This window comes from Camelus bactrianus, chromosome 8 (assembly GCF_048773025.1).
Source record: "Camelus bactrianus isolate YW-2024 breed Bactrian camel chromosome 8, ASM4877302v1, whole genome shotgun sequence".
NCBI classification, from domain to species: Eukaryota; Metazoa; Chordata; class Mammalia; order Artiodactyla; family Camelidae; genus Camelus; species Camelus bactrianus.
Genome location: NC_133546.1, coordinates 72,785,323 through 72,793,715, shown reverse-complemented (window position 1 = coordinate 72,793,715; position 8,393 = coordinate 72,785,323). Strand labels below are relative to the sequence as shown.

At 44.1% G+C, this 8,393-nt stretch overlaps 1 pseudogene; it reads left to right on the top strand.

Annotated features, from left to right (window-relative positions):
• Positions 1-329: 329 nt before the first annotated feature.
• Positions 330-5,818, top strand: LOC141578277 (potassium/sodium hyperpolarization-activated cyclic nucleotide-gated channel 2 pseudogene; annotated as a pseudogene).
• The last annotated feature ends 2,575 nt before the right edge of the window (positions 5,819-8,393 follow it).

Sequence of the window (8,393 nt, the reverse complement as noted above, 5' to 3'; positions counted from 1 at the left end):
CTGATTAACAATGAGCAGAAACAAAATAAAAGTGTTAGGCAGTTAGATAAGTGGGAGATCCTGACAGATAAGGTGGAGGAGAGGGAGGATGGTCCAGAAGATGGCGGTCAGTATGCTTGCCTCAGCATAAGGAGCATTACTTCCTCTAAACGAGTGCCAGCAAGAAACTGGTTGAGACCAGATGGCTGCGACTGTGCAGCAGTGATAAAGACCTAACTGGAGATGACCCAGTGCTCATTGTAATATAATTATGATTGTGGTTTAGGCCCCCTCTCTGTGGGCTTTTCTGTGTGCATCATGAGTAAGGACATGCGCAAAAGAGGACGAGCATGACTAAGCGCTCCAGAGGCAAGAGCCGTCAGTCAATCAAGAGACCACCTCTAAGTGAGGGTGTAAGAGAAGGGGGCAAACAAAGACCACTGCTATCTGCCCTTGGGTCACCCTGCCTCCCTTGCTTACAGGTGTGCCTTCCCTTTGCGAATAAAATCTTTAAAGTCTTTGGCTACACAACACTTTTGTCTCCCATATTAATTCTTCTCTTTTGAGTGAGACAAGAACCAATGATTTCCCCTTTCTGGGTAAAAAATATAATCTCAATGCGTAATTAGACCATTATAAAAATATGCAGGTACATTGGTAGATTTCCCTAAATACATTGTAGATAATACCTTTCAGAAAAATCAGCAAATAAAATCTTTTATTTTGATTTCTTCCAGAAAACATTCAGAAAATAAAGACAATCTTATACATAATTGCATAATCTTAGTTTTGCTGTTATATTTATGAAAATATCTTGTTTATGCAGCCTTGTTCTACAGACTCTCTTTTAAATTCTGGTGAAGCTCACATGAGTTTTCAAGAACTCTCTGTTTTCTCTGGATTTTTAAAAAAAAATTACCAGTATTAACCTTATAAGGAAGTCAAAAAGGCAGTCATCATCGATTTGTTATGTTGAAAGTGGAGCTCCCAAGATTAACTCTTGTGATCTAAAAGAGCTTTCTTCTTAACCTCCCACAGAGCCTAAAACCTGGCTTTTAGAGAATTACATTGTGGCAGGGCTCTTCTTTTATCCCGCATCGTGTTATTTCAACAAGTCTGTGTGTGTGTGTAACAGCAGGCGAAGTGAAGGCCTCTGAGGAAAAGCCTTGTTAAACTCTGCGTATCTTTCAGGGAAGAGGTGGGCGCCCCATCAGGGGCCACTGCCCACTTGCCTGGTTACTGTGTGGACCTGATCCCTGCGGTCCCTGCTCCCATCTGTGTCACGTGCCTCTTTAAACTGGTGAAGAGCTAATTAGACCTTTGTAAAAAGGTTATGAATAAGTATCCCCAAAGGACTACAAAATAAGAGAATCAGGTTTTGTGTGTGTTTAAATGTTTATGTTTATAACCTTGCTAAATCTTGTTTTGGGCACAGGTAGGCAAAAAGTATACTAACTGAGTAAATTTATAGGGCGTATTCCGTTTCCCCTAATGTGCCTTGGTGTTCTTAGTCCATTGGGAGTTATACTTTAACCTTATTTTATTCATTCTGTTACTCGCCCAAAAAAGTAAATACCCCAGTTCTTGTCATACTCGAAAGATGAGCTTATAGTGGAGAGATGGTGAATTGCGTGGTGAAAGATTTTAAATGATTTATTCAACAAAGGAAAAGTACACCTCCAAGAATGGGAGGTGGGCTCACCCACGGGAGGAAAAGTGGTGGTCTCTGTTTGCCCCTTCTTTTATACCTCACTTAGAGGTGGTCTTTTGATTGATTGATGGCTCTTGCCCCAGAATGCCCAATCATGTTTCTCCTCTTTGGGCATGTCCTCACCCATGGTGCACACAGAAAAACGTATGGGAGGGGGCCCAAAACACAATGCTAATTACATTATAATGAGCATTGGGTCATGTCTGGTTAGGTCCTTGTCACGACCTCACAGTTGTAGCTGTCAGGTTCTAACCAGTTTCTTGCTGGCACTCATTTAGAAGTAAATTCTCTTTATGCTGGAGGTGAGCATAACATTATCTTCCAGACCATCCTTTGTCTCCTCCACTTATCTGCCTGGTGTCCCCCGCTTATCTAACTACCTAACAGGTCCATCTCATGTTCCTCTCCTTCTGAAGGACTCACCTTCTGGAGAATTAGTAAGAGTCAAGAAACAAAATCCTCTTCATTCTCAGATTTCACCAAATTTCCCTAGAAGTTGTGTCATATCCTTGCCCCTTTGACAATAAGGCTTAAAGGAAACCAGTCACAAAGACTCTCAAACCCTCCAACAGCATCTACATCTATTATATATGGTTTTTAATTTCCTTTTTCCCTTCACAGTCTTACAAATTGTACTAATCCTTAGCTAAGAGAAATGAGAATTACACCAACATGCATTTTTATAAACCCAAATTAGAGAACATATTTGATCTATTGATATAGAAGAGCTAAAATTAAGAGATGCAAAATATTATCCCACAAATAATCATTAAAACCATCAGGAAGTTCTTCAGGGAGTTTATAAAGACAGAAATGACTATTTTTTCACCATTTTTCTCATGCTTCTGTGACAGTAAACTCAGAGTGCCTTCATTGCTGCTTGATATAAGACTTATGAGGAAAAAATTAGTAAGAAATAAAATCACATCTATTCATAACTGCAGTTAAAGCTGGTTACTAAAATAGCATGTGTTTGTCTCCATTCTATTTTCAAATCCTACTATTATGATTATTATAGAATAAAACTAGTATAAATGGATAAAGACACGGAGAATTTTGAGATGACCACAATAGATGAGTGATGTCAAATTAACTGTTTATGATGCTCTGCAGATGGATGTGTAATAGCTGACTTAGGATTAAAGCTTGTTCTTTTTTTCTAATGAGAATATCAAGAAAGTCAAAGTATATAAAATTATGTCAGAAAATTCAAGAATGTCTTAAGTATTTAAGCAATGGTGTCTTTGGAAATGCATCATTTAATGGGACTAAAAAGATGAGAATTGGTGGGAAGATAATTTAAGTTATATTTGGATTCCAAATGCACTTTCTCCAACCTGAATGCTTAGTGATGGCCCACCCCACAGTAACAGAAGACAGAATGTATTACTGTCAGTGGAGCTTCAACAAAAGAAGTCCTGAACTACAGGAAAGCATGCCGAGATGAAAGAAGGGAAGAAAAAAATGTTGAGCCTGTAAATTGAAAGGTAAGAACCCAATGGTCTTTCTTAATTAGCTTCCAAATTGCTATCTGTAAACTTCAAACTCCTCTTAATAAAACCCCGCTTAATAAAAGAATTCCTTCTGGAAAAACTGGCAGCCCTAAGAGACAGACACTACCAACCCTAATATTTGAGAATTCTTTAACAAAATGGTCGATTCCCACTAAATCACCTTAATATTAGACACCATTAACAAACCCTATGAAAGCAAACAAAGACTCTCTCTTAAATATATACTCAAAAAATGAGCATTCCAAAAGATGTTGCAAACGACAGAGACAAAAATACAAATAAACTAATATATAGCTGAGAAATATAGAGAGCAAGATAAAATGAAAACATGTTTATGTAATACAGCCAATATCCTCAACTATGAGACATTATACCTGTTAAACAAGAGTAGGGTGTCTTGCAAAATAAAACACAAAGCCTCAGAAGTGAAAATTATATACATAAATAATAGTAAAAGTAGGTATATTATAACACTGTTAAAATATGATAGAAAAGTTCAGTTTCATTGATGGTAACATTGGGGCCATTTCCTAAAAGAAAAAAAAAAAAGAAGAGAAAGAAAAAAATGTAAAATTGAAGACTAGAGAAGCAATAAATTAGCAGATCTGCTGGGAGGTACAATATTGAAATAATATAATCCCTGGATAAAAGAAACAGAGGGAATTATCAAAGTAATAATAAAAGACCGAAGTGCTGAAGGAGCCCACTGAGTCCACAGCAATGTGAACAAAAAGACCTCTGACAAAGCATATCATCATGACAGTTCAAAACACTGAGCATAAAAAGAGAATAAGAAATTGTCATTCCAGATTTCCAGTCTCTACAATATAATATTTTGAGAGGATCTATTCATTGTTTGCGTGGATAATCACTTGTCTTCCCTGACTGATAGTCTTGTGCCAGAGGGCTCTACTGGAAACCGATCCAATATGCAGGATAAATTAATTCTTACCTTGTGCTTTGGGGTCACCACTTTGGTGGTTGTTTAGATAAAATGCTCTGCTAGCTATGTTTTCTCGAGCTAGATTTTCGTCCTGAAATTTCTCATTCATTTGCATAGTGTCACAAAGCAATTTTGATTCACAAAGCTACTTTTATCTAAAGTTTATGCCATAGTTTATTATTTTTCAATATTTACTGAGCATCTCATCAAGACTAACCCATTGGTAATGTGTATCTGTCAGTTCCAAACTCCTAATTTATCCCTTCCTCACCCTTTCCCCTTTGGTCACCACACTTTGTTTTCTATGTCTGTGAGCCTATTTTTGGTTCGTAAGTAAAATTTGTATCATTTTTTTTAGATTCCACATATAAGTGATATCATATGGTGTTTGTCTTTCTCTGTCTCACTTCACTTAATATGACAATTTCTAGGTCCATCCATGTTACTGCAAATGACATTATTTTATTTCTTTTTATGCTTGAATAATATTTAAGTATGTGTGTGTATATATATATATACCACATCTTCTTTATCCAGTCATCTGTTAGTGGACTTTTAGGCTGTTTCCATGTCTTGGCTACTGTAAATAGTGCTGCTCTGAACACTGGGGGCTGCGGGAGGAGATCTGTCAACTTCAACTGCCGGAAGCTGGTGGCCTCAATGCCACTGTTTACCAACGCCGACCCCAACTTTGTCACAGCCATGCTGACCAAACTCAAGTTCGAGGTCTTTAGGGGGACTACATCATCCGCGAGGGCACCGTCGGCAAGAAGATGTACTTCATCCAGCACGGTGTGGTCAGCGTGCTCACCAAGGGCAACAAGGAGATGAAGCTGTCCAACGGCTCCTACTTCGGGGAGACCTGCCCGCTGACGCGGGGCCGGAGCACTGCGAGGTGCGGGCGGACACCTACTGCCGCCTCTAATCGCTGAGTGTGGACAACTTCAACGAAGTGCTGGAGAAGTAGGATACCCCATGATGCGGCAGGCCTTCGAGACTGTCGCCATTGACCGCCTAGACCGCATCGGCAAGAAGAACTCGGTTCGTCTGCACAAAGTGCAGCACGACCTCAACTCGGGCTTGTTCAACAACCAGGAGAACACCATCATCCAGGAGCTAGTCAAGTACGACCAGGAGATGGTGCAGCAGGCCGAGCTGGGCCAGCGCGTCGGCCTCTTCCCGCCGCCGCAGGTCACCTCGGCCACCGCCACCCTGCAGCAGGCGGTGGCCATGAGCTTCTGCCCGCAGGTGGCGCGCCCGCTCGTGGGGCCTCTGGCGCTTGGCTCGCCGTGCCTCGTGCGCCGCCTGCCCTCCGGGCCCGCGCCCCTCGCCGCCGCCTCACCCGGGCCCGCGCCTACCGCCAGTCCACCGGGCGCAGCGGACCGCACCCTACGGCGCGCCGGGCTCCCCTGCTGCGCCCCGTGCCGGGCCCGCGCTGCCTGCGCGCTGCCTGAGCCGCGCCTCGGGGCCACTGGCCGCCTCACGGCCCTCGCTGCCCCATGGTGCGCCTGGCCCCGGGCCTGCGGCCTCGGCGCGCCCAGCCCGCAGCTCCACGCCGCGCCTGGGGCCCACGCCCACGGCCTACTGGGCCGCAGCGCCCAGCCCGGACCGCAGGGACTCGGCCTCGAGCCGCTGGACTCTGCGCGCTCACGCCTCTCGTCCAACTTGTGACCCTCGCGCGCCGCCCCCTGGGCCCGGGCGGGCCTGGCGGGGCTGCCATCCAGACCAAAGCCATGCCACTGCGCAGCCCAGGCCGCCCGCCCCCGAAGCCATAGAGGAGACGTAGGTAGTTGTAGTCGGACGGACGGACGGGCGGCCTGGGCCGGCGGACAGCCCCCTCCACCCCCTCGTCGCCCTGCGCCCACCTACGTCGCCCGGCCCCCCGCGGCCTGCGTGCCTGCAAGGGGGTTCCCTGCACCTCGGTGCCTCAGTTTCCCCAACTGTGAAACCGGGACCGGGGCCTGCCTGTGGCCGAGGAGATGGCTGTGGAACTCTGCCCACCTCGTCCCCGTAGGTGGACCGTGTCCGATGTGGACTGTTTTTTAAGTGCAATACTTGGCCCCCCGGCTTCCCGCTGCCCCCGTCGCGCTCACGCAATAACCAGCCTGGTGCCTGTCCACACGCTTCCGCGGTGACCTCCCTGGAGCAGGTACACCTACTCCCTCAGCACCGGAGGACCGGCAGTCCTGGCCGTGCCTGGGGCCATGACATTCGTCGTGATGAATGTACTGGCGAGCCGAGGCAGCAGCACCCCCACAACCCACCATGCCCCACTCACCCCCACACCCCCATTCCGTGCAATAAACAACAGCATTGGCGCCCGCCCAAAATAAAGTGCGTCAGAGGGGAGCGTAGGAGGCGGTCCCGGTGCCGAGACGTGAGGGGAACCTGACGGAGGAGGAAGGGGCCCGGAGTCAAGACGTGAACCGACAGTGGTGAAGCCCTCCCTGAATCCATCCCGTCAGCTCCTGGGACCCTGCCTCACTTCACAGAGGAGCCAGAGGATGCTCATATCATCAAGAGCAACCCCATCGCACTGAGGTGCAAAGCTAGGCCAGCCATGCAGATATTCTTCAAATGGAATGGCGAGTGGGTCCATCAAAATGAGCGTGTCTCTGAGGAGAGTCTGGAGGAGAGCTCAGGCCTCTCCATCCCACGACAGCGGAGCTCGGGCGCATCAAAGATACTCTACCCGCACCGGGATGTGTTGATGTGGTGTTCTCTCTCCTCCCTTATTCTGTTCAGAGTAGATCATCCATTATTTGTCTCAAATCAAAAATATAAAATATAAAACAAGTCCTTATCTCTATGGCCTAGTTCCTTATTTTTGTTTGTTCGGTCTTACTTTCAAACTCCCAATGTGGGCACCCCACTCCAGTCTGCTTTCTGTCCTAGCCTTTTTTCAATCTTTATTCTCTTTTTCTCTGATAGTCTCTTTTTAGCTGGGGTACAACGTACATGTTACTATATATAAAACAGATAGACAACAGGGATGCTCTAAATAGCTCAGGGAGCTATATATTGTTTCTTGTAATAGCATACAATGGAAAAGAATCTGAAAAAACAATATACGTATATGAATGACCGAGTCATTTTGTGCTATACCCAAAACTAACACCATAAATCAACTACACTTCAATAAAAAATACAATTAAAACAAATGGAGCTGTTGGTACTTCAGGCCCCTGTAGTTGATATGGCCCTCTACCTTATTTAGTCAGTTACTACTAGGACTTCTAGTACTGTTACTGTGGGAAGAAACTCTAGCTGTGTCACCACTGTCATTCTCCCCTTCCTACTTAGTAACAAGATCCTTATTTCTGTGACAATGTGTCCAGCTAAAAGATGACATTTCCTAGCTGTCACTGCAGTTAGACAAGCTTATGAAACTTTTGCACAATGAAATATAAACTGAGTTGGTTGTGTTGGATTTCTGAAAATGTTTCCTAAAATTGAGACAGACAGCCAAGAAACATTTTTGTTTGTTTGTTTCTGCTCTTCCTTCTGACTCTTGCCTAAAATATGTGTGTGACATACCTATTAAAGAAGTTTAATCTTTACTGAAGAACTTTCTCTCCAGGGAAACTTCAAGCCCAGAATATTTCACTGGTGAACTTTATCAACCAATTAAGAACAAAATAATATCAATTCTACCCAATTCTTCCAAATAGTAGAAGAAGAATGAACTTTCCAACTCATTTTGTTAACACGAGCATTCACTTAATAAAATAAACACAGGTACACATATGCATTAATGTGCATATGTATGAGTTATTGTCCATACTTTTATTTCCTAGCTCTACCCACTGAAGGCCCAGAAAAATTACACCAGAATAGCAATGATCATGGAGCATGTAAAGATCCCAGATCTTGGCTTCTAAGTACCATTTTCCAATAAAAGGAAACATAGTTCCTTTTGAGAACTGGTTGGTTCCAGGACTGAGACAGGAAAAATACAGAGTGAGTCAGAAACATCTTGTAGCATAATAAAGGAAGTCTTCAAAAATATATGGAGGCATATTGAAAGTGCGTACTAGGCAACTTGAAAGTGAACTCAGTTGCTAAAGCCAGAATAGGTTTAGCAGCAAATTAAATAGCAATATCATCATATCCTAGCTTGCAAAATAATATCACTATCCATGGATTTGAATAATAAATAAATTAACATAGGGAGAAAAACCATCTCTCTCTTACAGAAGAATTTCAATTAATGAATAGAAGAGTAGGGAAAGTAGAAAATTACCAT